Source organism: Monopterus albus, unplaced genomic scaffold (assembly GCF_001952655.1).
Source record: "Monopterus albus unplaced genomic scaffold, M_albus_1.0 scaffold150.1, whole genome shotgun sequence".
NCBI classification, from domain to species: Eukaryota; Metazoa; Chordata; class Actinopteri; order Synbranchiformes; family Synbranchidae; genus Monopterus; species Monopterus albus.
In genome coordinates this window covers 691,735-706,698 of record NW_018128030.1, presented here as the reverse complement: position 1 = coordinate 706,698, position 14,964 = coordinate 691,735, and the positions used below count along the sequence as shown (strand labels likewise).

Here is a 14,964-nt window from a genome sequence, read left to right as displayed (position 1 = left end):
TCAGTGTCAGAAATCAATGTAAGTGGAAAATATTTTTCATTTCAGAAGAATGAATCAGCTTTGACCCAACAACACTGCTTCATATTTATTATATATCTGAAATGCTAAAAATGTTTCATAGCTGAATTTGATGTTTTTGTTAGTATTATATTTCCACAAGGCATTGTTCATCCACTTGTTCACTCCCTCCTCCTCTTTGTTGTTCATATCTGCCACTGCTGTGTTAAATCATTCTGACATGACATGTCCAGAAAACAGTGAATCCATTTTAAAAGCTTTACTAAGAAAAACTTAAGAAAATGTTACAAGCCTGTGAGACATCTAACTATGTAACAGCATGAAGCAACAAGGCATTTTAATAACAGAGTATGTATGCCATATTCCATATGTTAAAAGTTGCTAATAGCACAGTAACACATCATACATGATAATGCCAAGCACTTTATCATGTCATATGTTTGAATATAAGGTTTTTGTTATGGCTCTCTGGTTTTCCAGCACACAAACATGATGCTGAGTGTGGCTGCATCAAGTAAACATTCATACATCCAGATATTACTCAAAATTTGTCCCTCATGTTATATTTGGAACACGGTTTTGATACAGTTAATTTAGCAGCTTTTAATTAATTAATTCAGTTAGTTTACATATTTGTCTAGGTTTGCCGTTTGCTCTTCCCATGTCTGTCACTGATGATGATTAAAAACAGTAATACATTAAATAAATAACTCGGTACACGTGAAATAAAGTAGAAAAAGGCAAAGATGGTGAAAATAAGTTAAGAGAAGACGCCTTGTAACAAACTATACACAGAACAACATTTGATTTTATTCAAGTTGCAACAGCTGTTAATTCAGCTGGTAGTATTTAGTGTCTACTTTAAGTAATCGATTGTCCCTCTCGACCGAATCCTGAGTGACATTTTATTCGGGGCACACTGTCAACACACAAATGTCATGCCTCCTGTAGCAGTGGTAACAAAATTGATTGGAGAACATCTTTTCCATGAACTATGTTTGTGGTGTTTTGGATGAAGCTGCCCTAAGTAGAAAGATAAACATGTCCACCTATGCTGAATTCAGGAATCGTGCACTGTTTGGCACCTTATTAGTCTTCTGCTCACTTGGCTTGTGTGTCCGCTAAGGTAGTTTAATTCTTATGTCATTATGATACAAAATGATTACTTCTGACTTGGTCTGGAATTTTATATGTTGAACTACACTTTATTGCGTAGATGTTTTGCACAAGGTCTGAAGTATCCCTCTTGTTTTGACAATTCAGTAGGCTCTCCTTCTTCTACTGTAGCTTGAGCACACATGCCTTTGTGCACAACAAATGTAAAGTGAATATTGTGACTGTTCTTCTCTCAGCTAAGAAGTCTTTCAAAGTAGCTATTAATCATAAAATGCTCTTTCGATAAGCGCATGTGTGGTAACATTTGCAGTCCAGCAGAGGTGTGATGGTTCCCAAGGAGTGGCAGATTTATCCTCCCCTGCCAACATAACTGAAGCCCTATTTTCTTGTTCAGTGAAGTGGAAGTGGGTGGTTCAGCTCTGTTTGCCAGTGTAATACCAAGCAAATCTTATACAAATGCAATTAGAGCAGTGTTTGGTTCTGTTGTGAGTAAAATTGACTGACAATCAGAAAGTAGCATTAGTGAGCTGTGTTCTGCAGTTCTGAGCTATTGGTTTCTTTAGAGGAGGAAGGAGAGGATTGTCTACTATGAAGGTGAAGATTTATCCTCAGAGCTGCAGGTGATTATGAAAAATAATCTGTAAAGCAAATACCTGCGCTCCCAACCAGTTTGGCCAAACCAAATTTCTAACTTTTGCTAAACTCCCACTGAATCTCACCCAAAAAAGCACAAATGAGGAGGAACATATTAGAATATGATGAATTCTTGGAGTCACATGTGCATTGTATGCAAAAATACATGCATTCTTAGAGACTCATATAACCATACAGTATGGACACAGCACAGAATTTGATTCTGGAACAGTGGCTCTCATTGTATACGTACATATCGACAAGCAAAGGAATGTGCATTAGGAAAAGAGATAATGAAAATGCGGTAGTAATTGTTAGCTGTATTTTTAGTTTGGATGACCTATCTGCTTTTGCATGGCTTTACTGTTAGAGTGTAGTTTCCTCCCAGCCAAAGAGACATGCAGCTGATGTCAATTTAAGATCCCCAGTTACAGTGTATATATATATATATATATATATGTATATGTATATGTATATATATACACACACACATACAGTCTGGATTCAATGGATCTATATGTACAGTGTATATTTACAGGTATTGCGTTGAGGAACAATGAAAAACAATGGTATGTGTTAGTCACACATCTCCGCTTCACTTCCAGCACTGTTCACTGCCCAATTTGCATTGCATGATGCTAGAAGCCCCCTACAGACTGTCTCTTTGATGTCAGTCAGCAGATAAGTAGCCCACTGATACATATATTGATTGCTGTGAGCCACAAGTATACCTCCTGCTGTTCTGTGTTTCTGTTCCTTTTTCTTTTCCAAGCTTAATCTTCACACTGATGTGAACTGTCTGGGCTACAAAAAGCAGAGGCATGCTTTTAACTGTTGAATGAAAAGCCGTTTTAGCTGGTGAATTTTGTTTTCTTGAATATTCTGAAAGCCCTTTGGTCCTCAAATATAAATGGGTGTGAGACTGAATGTGGCTGTCTGTGTGTTTATAATTTGATATCATCAATTTATTGTCAGCACTTTGTTGTTTAGGGCCTTTCTTATTCCACTGAGGAGAGCTTTTTTTTTCCCAAGTTATTTTTCATGTCAAATTCATATTAATAGGTTATTAAGCCTTGTCAGAACTTAAAATTCCCATCCCTGAGCAACCTTGGGCTTCATTAACATTTTGAACCTTGGGTATGTTTTCTTCCCGCTCCACTGATTCTCTCCTTCAGTGCTGGCTCAAAACTTTTATTTTTGTCCTTTTTGAGCTTCAGTGGGATGACTATCCACTGAGAGTTGGACTGAAGCTTATATTGTGCTTTTTCTTTTCTTTTTTTATTTTTATTTTGCCCCAAATGGTGTAGTAAAAGCAGTTCTGCTCGAATGATTATTTATGCAGTGTAATAACCTACACTACTTGTCACACTTTATTGACACTTCAGTTACACAGTCTGCACATGGAGTTGAAAATATGATGCTGTCACTTTTTTTTTTTTGCGTTAACTGTCAAGAACACACTGTCATGACAGCTTTTGATTCAGAGCACAAATATAGTGATAATGATTATTCTAAATGAAAATTTAAGTTAGTCAAGTAAAAACTGACACCAGATGTAGATTGACTAACTTAAATTTTCATTCATTTGTTACATCTGGTGTCAGTCACCAGTGCTCTGTGATGGTGTTCATAAGAGAAGGGATCATGCAAAGACCATTAAAGTAAACACTCATCAGTAACATCGTGTATGAGCATGTGGTGATTACTTAAATGTTTCGGCTCAGTTTCAGCTCCAAATGAAGAAGGTGGCTGTGCCATTTCGGATAACAAATTTAGATCAGGTAATGTGAAATTGATCTCAACTCAAATATTTGCCCGTAGATACTGTCAGGCAGAGCAAAGAGCCAGGGGATGATGAGAGCCAGCTCTCAGCAGACCACTGTGTTTGCTCGATACTCATGGGAAGTCTTGATTCACACAAGTCAATAATGGAGAAAGCACCAAACCAGATGTCTGCTCTGTGGATAGGCCAAATTTCATTTAAAAAGCAGTGCTTTAAAATATTTTCTTAAAGCTTTGTATCGCCCAAAGTAAATCTAAAGATATTTGTATCTCAGATTTCAGCTTCAGCTCTGGGTAAAACACTGCAGGACTGCTAAATGATTTGCGCTCGTTTCAAGAATGAGTGTAAACACTAAGAAGTGTGGGCCATTCACAGAAAATACAAGAAGTGAATCCATTCATTCAAAGGGTTTAAATCAGTCCATGTAACCATGATGATGTTAGTGGTGATTCCCACATTGTCAAATACCAAAGAAACTCAGAGCCATGATAAGGCGCTTCTGTCTCTTGCTGACACACTATAGCAAGCAAGAAGAGACCATGAACAAAGAGAGAACCAAACTTTTCACATCCAAAAACTCAAAGCCCATTTGACTGCAAGCCACCAGGTTGCAGGCTGGTTGCAAGATGGTGCACACAGCACTCCACTGGACATATAGTAGTACAGTGGTCATTCAGAGACTGGAAAATAATTCCACTTGAGCTGACAGTGCTGTAGGAGGAGGGCTGCAAAGAGGCCCACAAGACAAAGGTCTTGAAGTACTAGCCATGAGTTCAGGAGTGCAAAGACAAGGAATGGCAGGCTGCAGAGGTTTCCCAGACAAATCATCACGGTGGTGTTGTCAACTTTGGGTTTGGAAGAAAGGAGCAGCTTAGAGGATGGGGGGAGAGGCAGAACAAGCCTGTTGCTGGATAGGGAGTAGGCAGAAGGAGGAGATCTGGAAGTCAGGAGCAGATGGGCTGGGGTTTGGCCACCAACCAGACAGCGTCGTGGCTAAGGCCTGAAACACACTGTGAAAGTTAGGTACCGCCTGATGACATCAGCTCCTGGCTGAAGCCTGCGCTTGCCTTATAAGATAACCGGAGAATGCAGCCCAACAGACGCATGCTACACGTGAACTCTTTCTGTGCTGCTCTCCACAACTACGAACTCTTTCTGTGCTGCTCTCCACAACAACTATAGAACCATTTTGCTGCTATTTTTTGTGACAAAAATAATGAAGTAATTCATTTTACAGACATTGCTCAAAATCCTTGACAGTAATATTCATCCTGAATTTGTGTCTCTAGATAAATATTTATATTAGGCTGCATGAATATGTCAGTCACAAAAGGTGTTATGGTATATTTATTCATGAATATGCTATCTTAAAGAAGAATGAGGATTAATCCTCTCAAGTCTTGGCTCAGGAGACACAGCGGCTCTAAATTGAGCTACAAACTATCTGATAAATCATTAATGGAATCAGACCAATGCATTTAGTGGTAGAGCACTCAGTCTTATAAGACCCCCATGAGGATGACTTCATTTGTTTGCTTTTGCTGAATAGCTAGTATTCTACAGGACAAGCTATTTAAGGAGCTGAATGGCTAACAGCTGTGCAGAGGTTAGGTCTTAGGACATCACTGTTATTTCAGGGTGTTCCTCCATCATCTTCAAAATAAGACAAGACAGCAAGATATGTATGGGAGTATCCACCTTAAAAGAGAGGAGAAAAGAGGAGGTATTGATTTATGTTCTCCTGCAGCTTTCCTCCCTCATTCATCATGCTGTCCCTGTGCACGCTGCCGTCACTCCTCGGCAGGGAGCTTCTCTTCCTCGCTATGCAGTTGCCCGCTCATCCTCAGGTCTGGTTAACAAGCTGTGTGCTCCATTCAGACCCCCGACACCCCCCTTCCTCCCCGCTTTACTGTCACACTTCTACACTCAGAGACACACCATGACAGGATTACACACAACACCCAAGCCTCTGAAATATGGCAGAGCCAGATACTGTATATGTGGACGAACACCTCCTGTCATAGCCTCTCAAACATTCAGTAACAGAATAATTTGCTTTAATTGTAATTTATCTTCGACAGGCATAATTATTTTTTTTTTGTTATGCCTCCAGAAACTGAAGCAATGAGAAAATTAGCCATAAGACTTTTGCATTTGTGGCCTTTCACAGAGCAGTGCTGACTTTTCTGCACTGATCTCAGTACAAGACGTAACAAGCCCTTGGAACAAGTGTCAGCTCCTTCATTATTCAGCAAAACAAAGTGACAATTGCACCTGTGTGATACTGGCTCATCTCATCATGCTGCTGTAGTCTGATGCTAATTAGCACCATTTCTCACTGTGGGAGGTCTAAATAATTTAATTGCTCAACTTCATTGCTGCAATCATAGTGCTATTTCTCTAAAAGGATTTAGTATTTTCTCAAAATGTAATGACCTCCCTCAGAAAGTCATCCACTTTTATTGCATTTTTACTGCTGCCTTAGTTTAAAAAAAAACATTTTGGGTTCTATTAATGCGTTCAAACACAGAGATCCTCAAAATGAACTGTTTATGAATATTCAAATCAGGCTTTGCCCTTTAATAAGAAGAAAGAAGATGACATAGCCTTTAGCAATATGCTGTCAAGGAAAAAAAGAAAAAAGGCATTTCTCCCTGAATGGTATAACACGTGCTATTTTTGGCTTCTTTTCATTGTCACACTTCTGTTTTGAGAAAAAAAAAAAAAACCAGAAACATGATGACATGAAGCAAGGTCCCATAATGTTATAGTTTTTTCTCTAGGGTCACTGGTGAGAATAGGAGTGTCATCTCAGTTTGACATTGTTGTTTCAGTAAGATCTCCTCTTTCTTCACGGTGATGCCACTGGGCAGAGGTTGTCCGCCCTTCACCCCTAGAAAGGTTTCATGAAGCTTCACCACCTCCCTCAACTAATGTTACCATTGCCTCTCATCCTCCATGAACATTATCTTGCAGCATAGCAACGGCACATTCTCATTCCATTCCCTTTCCCTTCCTTCAAGGCCCTCACAAAGTCAACCCCAATTTATTCGCAAGGGATGGACTCATCATCACTCCGGCCTTCCTCTCTCCAAGCCGCACTCTGCATAAGGATAACAGAGCTCTGCTGCTCATTCACATGCAGCTGTTCATACTGTATTTCATATATCTTGACTCTGAGTTTCAATGATCCCTGGTCAGTTGGAGTAAATTAAAAACAGCTGCTGCATTCAGATGAACGGGCAATTAATAATTTAAATGATACCAAAGTGTTAATTGATTTAGTGGGGTATCAGATCCCTTTTGCAAAATTCTGTATTCATGGTCACCTAATAATTAAAAACCTTCACTTCCCTTTATCAAGCCATGCAGATAGTTTTATTTTTTTATGATTTTTTATTTTTTTTTACCATCTGTGAGCACTACAAATGAAATGCACCCTCACTGAACTGAATGGTGGGAGGGGTGGGGGCATTTGAACAAAGAAACTGTAAGTATGTGCATGGTATCATACTGCTAAGTGAGAAAAAAAGTCTTTTTTATATATTTATTTAATTATTTTTTTGTGTGAACTGGCCCTTTAAATTGCTTATTCTTGAGGAAAATCAAAATGTGCCTAAATTTATCCATCTTCTGTTTGCTCTCAGTTTGCCAAGTGCAACTGCAGCAGACTTGGCCATGCACAATATAACAACATCTCTAAAAAAACACTGAGAATAAAGTCATGCACTGATGTCTCACAACAGCTGTAGCACAGAAAATACTATGGCTTTACTCCTTTTGACTATTCAAAGAGACAACAGAGGAATGTCAAGCAACCAGTGGGCTGAGCCCGTCTCATCCTTTATTTACCTTCTTTAACAAGGTGGAGTTGTTTTCATCTACTATGAGAATAGGCAAAGCATATGGAGGGGGAGAAAGGCAATTTCTCTCCAGGATCACCTCCCATGCTTACCATAAAAATGTTTTATTTTTGCCATCTCCTCGTATTGAATCTGATCTTACTATATCTTAATATCTCTACTGTATATCTACTGTGTATGTCTACATCAAATCTCATCATAAACACCAACAGAGAACAGAAGTAAACATGTCAGACAAGCCTCTTCTAGGGAAAATTGACCATGTATTTGAAGACAGAAGACTTCATATTGTGCATGCATGGTTCACAGTGTGAACATTTTGTCAGTTTCTGATATTGCATTCTGAATGGTGTGAACCATGGGACATCAGCTGCTGCTTTTGGATTTGCTGTGTTGGCTGATTGATTCCAATGCAGAAAAAAAAAACCTTTCAGATCTTCTTCTAGATTTGACTTTACCCACATTTTGCTAGCTTCCTGATTCAGTGGCTTTTATGTTTTCCAAGAACAATTCTAGTCTGAATGATGAAGCCAAGCTGATTCAGAGGCACCCGGGCTGCACAAATTGTGCACAGCAACCCCCCCCCCCATCCTCTTCCAGAGACATTGTTCTTGTTAAAATTTCTTGCTCTTGTTGAGATTTTTTTTTGTGCAATACTCTGTCACTGGATGTTTTACTTTCACAGGCTCCTGATACCAAAATAAATGTGTTTGCATTTTTAAAGGGAAAATCTTCATTACAGACAGATAAAATACCAGGCCCCTCTTTGTCACTGTTACCACATCCAGGGGTTTGGATCATGTAAGATCTGAGTAGCATCTTGCAGCTAAATAAATCTTGTTGTGAGCATATCCATTATCAAAGGTGTGGTTCATCCTGTCCATGCCACAGTTGTCTCCTAGTGATGGAGAGTGTGTGTCTGTGGCAACGCGTGCTGTTGAGTGCTTCAGATCATCCGCTGCAAGCCCGACCTTCCCTCTCTTGCTGCTTAACCTAATCAATTATGGTTCAGAACAGAAGCCAGGAGAGAAGAGAGATAGAAACCTATGACCTTGTCAGAGCCCTGAGGAGACTGTGAATAATTCCCTTTGAGCCCCATAAAGAAGGTTTCTGTGGAAGGAAGAGAAGAGTAAAGGCAGACTGTTGAAAAGAAGTGAATGGAGCTGAACAATAAGGTACCAAGGTAAAATTGGGAGCTGCTTGATGAAACCACAAACCCGAATCAAGTCGAGTCAGACAGTTGCAAACATTTAAATTAAATGCTGCTTTCTCTGCAACGGAGCTCAGTCTGCATCAAGTACAGGGAAAAGATTGTGTGGTTTTTACATCTGTTGTTGACGTGAGAAATGTGCTGAACCTCTGCTTTAATTAATTCATTACTTTCCTCTCTTCAGAAGCATGATTTGCTTCTTTGTAGATATTTTCTGAGGAGACGCTATCACTCACTCACTCCTTTATGTCGGCTGGTGCATGTATAAAACAGTTAAATTAACACCTCTTTAGCTTGGGTGGCTGTGCTTGACAGAAACAGATGTGACATTCTTATAATATCTAACACCTTCAAACAATGACAGCATCTTCAGCAGAAAAACAATTTTGTTATATTATCATTAAAGTGAAGTGTTAATGATGATGCAGCTTAAAGCCTCTTATCTCTCTCCAGAAGGCTATGAGTGACTTCTGACAATGTTCTCATTAACAGAGGTTGTTGCAAACTGCTAACTGCTGTGTTAGCTTTCAAGAATACTGCTAATTTTATATGTGCTTTTTTTATGTCTTCCACAGTACAGAATGAAGTACAGTATGTGCACAGTTTCTAAACAAGAAGGGTGTTTTTATGTTCATCCACTGGTGGAGCCCCAGCCGGCTCGATGAGTTTCTAAACAAGAAGGGTGTTTTTATGTTCATCCACTGGTGGAGCCCCAGCCGACTCGATGCTTTCTGGTTGGAGTCTGCATGTTCTCCCTATGCCTGCGTGGGTTCTCTCTGGGTACTCCAGCTTCCTCCCACAGTCCAAAGACATGTAGCTTAGGTTGACTGGTGACTCTAAATTGCTTATAGAAGAGAGTGTATGTGTGTGGTTATTTGTCTACATGTCAGCCCTGTGACAGACTGGTGACCTGTCCAGGGTGGACCCCGCCTCTCGCCCAATGTCAGCTGGTATTGACTCCAGTGCCCCATGTCCCTATTCAGGAATAAGCGGTATAGATAATGGATGGATGGATGTGTGACCATGATATTCTGAATCAAAGCCAGTCAAGGTCTAGTATTTAACTTACACAAGTGTAATGTGAAAACCTGAAACCTCTAAGAATAAGCCAATCAGCAAAGTGGGAGACATTATGATTATCATTATAAGCTTTACTTTTCAGGGACCATGTGTAAAAGAAACAGTCTTATACAATGAGAAGAGATGTCTTACACCATAGTTAGCTAATAGCTAATTTCCATCTGCAGTCCCTGGGCAGGTACACACAAAACACTGATTAACAATAAAGTTAGCAATTAAAACCATGTAATACGAGCCACTAAATCATAAAATATCTATAATATAAAATACATACTGAAATACAGCTTCAGTGCATTATGTCTCTGTGGCGCAATTGGTTAGCGCAGTCGGCTGTTAACCGGAAGGTTGGTGGTTCGAGCCCACCCAGGGACGAAAACTTTGCTTACCTAATAGTCTACAGTGCCCCAGGTTCGATTCAGGGAACAAAACGGTCTTATCTTTATATAGATAACAAATTAACATGCCCAAGGTTGAATTATTTCAATAAATCAGGTTCAGTAGAGTGGTCGTCTCCCACCCAGAAGGTTGGAGGTGCCTGCAGTTGACATGTCAAAGTGTCCTTGGGCAAGACACTGAACCTCAAGTTCCCCTAGATGGTTATAGCCATTGATGTGAGTTGTCGCAGCAGATGGCTGCCTCGTTTCTGTACTGGAAACAAATTCCTTTTGTGTGTAACATACTTGGCCAAATAAAATGATTATCCTTATCAATATCAGTGACTTATACAGTATGAACATTCACAATGTGAGTGCTTTAAATAAGCCTTTGTTCATTCAGCTCCACACACAGTTACATCTGGATGCTGCCCAGTACAACCACTGTGCTGAGATTAGCAATGAGTGCATAACAGTTAATCATTTGTTTGGAGATTTCAACCTGCAACCTTTTAAGTCATTATGTTGAGCCTGCAGTACATCACTCAGGTTAAACATAGTCATCTATAATCACTTCAGCACTTTTCTTCACAAGATTTCTGCGTCAGTTTTGTACTGCACTTTAAAAGGGTGAGTATTATAAGAGTTTATGTTTTACACAGCAGTTATTCATTTAAAATTGTTTTGCTTATGAGTCGGGTGGTAATGCAACTTATAGCTATTTCAGCAGCTTGTCTCTGCATGAATCCGCGTCTTTAGAGCAGCTTATTACTTTTGCTGCTGTACTACAGCCTGGGGAGAGCAGAGTGTTGAGTTTGCAGTACTAGTTTTCAGTTTTTCTACAGACTAGTGGGTATTTTAAATCACCAAAGTGTCTTTTGAATAGACAAATATGGTTAAAAAAATCATGTAGTGTGACACTGAATATATACAGTATAACATGTTTCCATACATGCACAAATATATTGCCTCAAGATGTGTGTTGTGTTGCTGTTCAGCTTCTCTCTTTTGTACTTTCAGCTCAGCGAGCCACAGACAAAGTGTGACCTGATCCCGAGTCAGACCTAAACCTGGGAGAGTGGGGTGATAAAGTATGCATGTTCCCCTTATGACCTGAAATGCTGCAAACCACTGACAGAATTTCTTTACTGAAGGTTTCAGTGGGAGCCTGAAGGCTCCTGCCATCCAAATGCTTTTTCAGAAACTTTTCTGTTCTGCCAGAAATAAAGCTACAGATGGAAATCCTGCATGTATGCCACTTGGCCAACTGAACCAGCAGGACTACCTGCTGCCTTTTATATGTTAACTGCTGATAGCAGTTATATCTGTTTATTGAAATACTCTGAAGCACTTTGGCTTCTTCTGAAGAGGGCCGACCTCAGAACGCTAATCATAACTACTGGTCAAGTTCAAGTATTTGAGTTTCTGAAAGCAAAACATCAGCTGCCTTGTGAAGGGACACTGAACATTGCTGCCTCATCCACTGAGAAATCCCATAGGTTGCGTGAAAGAAAAGCATGTTTAAAGAGTAAACCACTTATGAATAGTCTGTCATTGAGCAGACAATGCACATATGGTAGAATGAATGCACCATCTGGTTGACTCTCCACTTGGTTCACCTGCAGTTTGCCTGGCTTCCGCACTGCAGCAACCTACTGTACAGTATAGTAGCTTTTGTTGGCTTTGAGCACATCAGTCATACTCACTTCCTAATGACTTATTCATTAACTCCTCCAAAGCATACATCTTGACGATGAGACTGAAAATAATATGTTTCAAGACACACATTTGCCGAGTCTGCAGTCAGCATTCTGTGGAATTAAAGCCACTATTAATACATTTTAGCTGAACAGAGCCGGATGCATGATCCTACAAGCAAGAGACATGTGCTGTGTGTGTCTGTGTGTGTGTGTGCGTGTGTGTGCACATCTGTGTGGTGTTGATGTGTGAAACACAGGGGGTGGAGGGACGGCAAAATTAAATATTAATGATGCATTGTAGACCACAAATAAACCATGATAACAACAAATAGATTGATAGATGCCATGGAGCTATCAGAGAAAATTTTGACTTGAATGATTCCCTGATGTTTGCACTCCTTTGTATCTGAAATAATTGTTTTCATATTGGGGCTTATTCCAATTATTATATCCACTGGAAATCTAGATGAAAGCATCAGTTGCACACCTAAAATATTAGCTAACTATGAAGCGATCGGCACCATGGGAAGCGTTATGCCTTGCAAGTTATCTTTTTGCAGCTCTGGAACAAGGATTTTACTGTGATCAAGGATGAATTCAAAGTGTAGCTCTAGGATACCAAAAGCCTTTCCTGAGCTTCCTGCAGGGAAAGGATGACAACATGTGTCCAGCTGTCAGGCGCAGCTGCTGGGCTCTGAGGTGATACCCTGGGTGGTTGCAACACAACTCTTGAGGAGGCCCACATCAATTGAGTTATGGCATTGCTGCAACCCTGTTAAATATCAGCGTGTCCTTAGGTTGGTGCTTTTATTATTGATCTTACATAACAGAAACAATTTGGCTTCAGCAGTTTCTTCTTTTAGAGGGATCTGTCATTTGGTGTAAAACTGAATGCAGCTCTAGCAGAACTGAATGAATATATTTGGAGAAGGTAAAACATCCCTTTTAGGACAAGCGATTTAAAAGTAGCAATTATTGCGCTTGTTGTCTGCTTTTCTTCACCCCAGGGAGAAATTGGTTTTCTCATTGATGGCTGAGTGGAATAAATATTTTTCTGTTGTAGGGACACAGTTTTCATTGCTCAGACCCTCTGTGCAGAACCAAAGCTGCATTGCTTTCAACTCTCAAAAACTGAGACAACTTGACTGACATACTTGGCTTTGTGAAACACTGCCTGTATGCTTGGTTTATCATCTGTGATTTGGAATGAAGTGAGCAGTCGTTCACTAAGGAGGCTCTTGGCTGTGCTGTGACACGTGGATAATCCAACAAGGAATCAATCATTACATAGTTACTGAAGTAATAGGTGAGCAAATATGTTTCCTGATGACTGTCCTTATTATTCCGGGGCTAGTGGGGCCCCAGGAGACAGTAGAGCTAGGTGGAATTGAGGTGTTGTCACTAGCGAGTGAACAGGTAATGAATTACTCTAGGACAAATGGGCCACCACATGGGAGATGAGGAATCCTCCCACAAAAAGAACAGACAGAGGGTGAATAGTAGCATCCACCAACACCTTTTCTCTCAGCTCCATTCCTATGTACAGTAATTATAGTGTTTGTTTCTTTATAACTGATAAAGACTCAGTGAATGTGAGGAGTGTGAATGGCTAGATGAATGAATGAGCAAGGTTAGAGCCATCTGAGGTGGACATAAAGCCACAAAACAAATACCTTCCAACCGATACTGGCAGTATAAACGCAATTTCAGACCAGACTAAAGGATTGTGACACATTTTTTAGAATTGCATGAAATTACAGGATAAATGATACTGAACCTTTCCAAATATAGAGACCAACCTCTGCCACCCTCCTTTTCTCTGGCTCGCGTTCTTGAAACCAGCTGATTTTTATGACATTAGAGTAATGGTATTTCTCTGGTGACAGTCATTGCTGAGAGATATGATTACACTGTGCTAATTATGATTGTTATTTTCAGTCACAGCTGAACGGAGTTGGTGTGTGTTATTTCAGCAGCGCCGACAGCACCAAGGTGACTACCTGCACTACATGATTCTGATGGGGGTGATTTGAGATACAAGCGTTCTGCTGGCACAAGCACTGACAAATGCATTCTATATTTCTGCAGGGAGACGGCAGACAATCTCACTTTCTCTGCAGGTGTGTAGTGGACACTGAGGCAGCTGGATGACTTAGACAGCACTTCAGTGAAAAAAGAGGATGGCACAGGAGTGGGGTGTGATCTCATATACCAAAAACATGACAGGCTGATTCTTTAATTCTACACTCACTACAAAAGATATGATGACATATAATTTTGTGACGAAGGTTTACACTGACCTATGAATTACTGAGCTGACATTGGCCTTTAATTAAACTTGCAATAAGTATTTGTTTGGCTACTTGGGGGCAGCATTCACAAATTATGAACATTATTGGATACGACAAAGACAACAGAGCAGCATTAGTGTTAATTTGGAGTCTTGTTTGTGTCAACCTGAAGAATGTACATTTAAAATGCACTCTTCTCTTATCTCCATTTTTGATCTTTACCAACTCCTGGAGGGAGAGTCTGGCTCTTTACAAGCTAACTGCTCCACTGTGTTCACAAGCCAGACACTGACTCTTCTTGTCGGCTGCACGATGGGTTTTTAGAGCTTTTTCTTTTGAAAACTGTTGCCCGCTGTGGCTGGAAATGAAGCTGTGAGTGCAGTGAATGTGATCCAAAAAGCACAAAAACCAAAACAATGAACTGAAAGTAGCAAATTGCAGGCGAGTGCAGTAGCAGTTTTCCCCAAGTAATCAATTATTTAAAGCCAGTAATGTACATTTTGTTTATGTTGTCTGAGGGGAGCTGGTATGAGAACTCAAGAATTATGTTAATGTTGGTTATGTATAACAGGTTTTATTAAGTCAGTTTGATATAATTTACTAAAAATATATTTGCTTAGTTAACTATTAACAAATTTATGTTTACACAGTTATTAGGTCATGTATTATATACAGACTTAATATCATAGAGGGAAAACCCAACAAATCCCCCCCTTGAGCAGCACTTGGTGACAGTGGGGACGAAAAACTCCCTTTAACAGAAAAAACCTCCGACAGACCCCGGCTCTTGGTGGGCGGCCTTCTGCCTCAACCGGTTGGGGTGTTTGGATAGAGGAGAGAGAAAAGAAAAGAGTAGCAACAAAACACAACAAACACAACAACAATCAAACACTGGG

At 40.0% G+C, this 14,964-nt stretch overlaps 1 non-coding gene across 1 annotated transcript; it reads left to right on the top strand.

Annotated features, from left to right (window-relative positions):
* Nucleotides 1-10,001: 10,001 nt before the first annotated feature.
* trnan-guu (transfer RNA asparagine (anticodon GUU)) lies at nt 10,002-10,075 on the top strand. Its single transcript has one exon. It is a non-coding gene; the product is annotated as a tRNA-Asn (tRNA).
* Nucleotides 10,076-14,964: the final 4,889 nt, after the last annotated feature.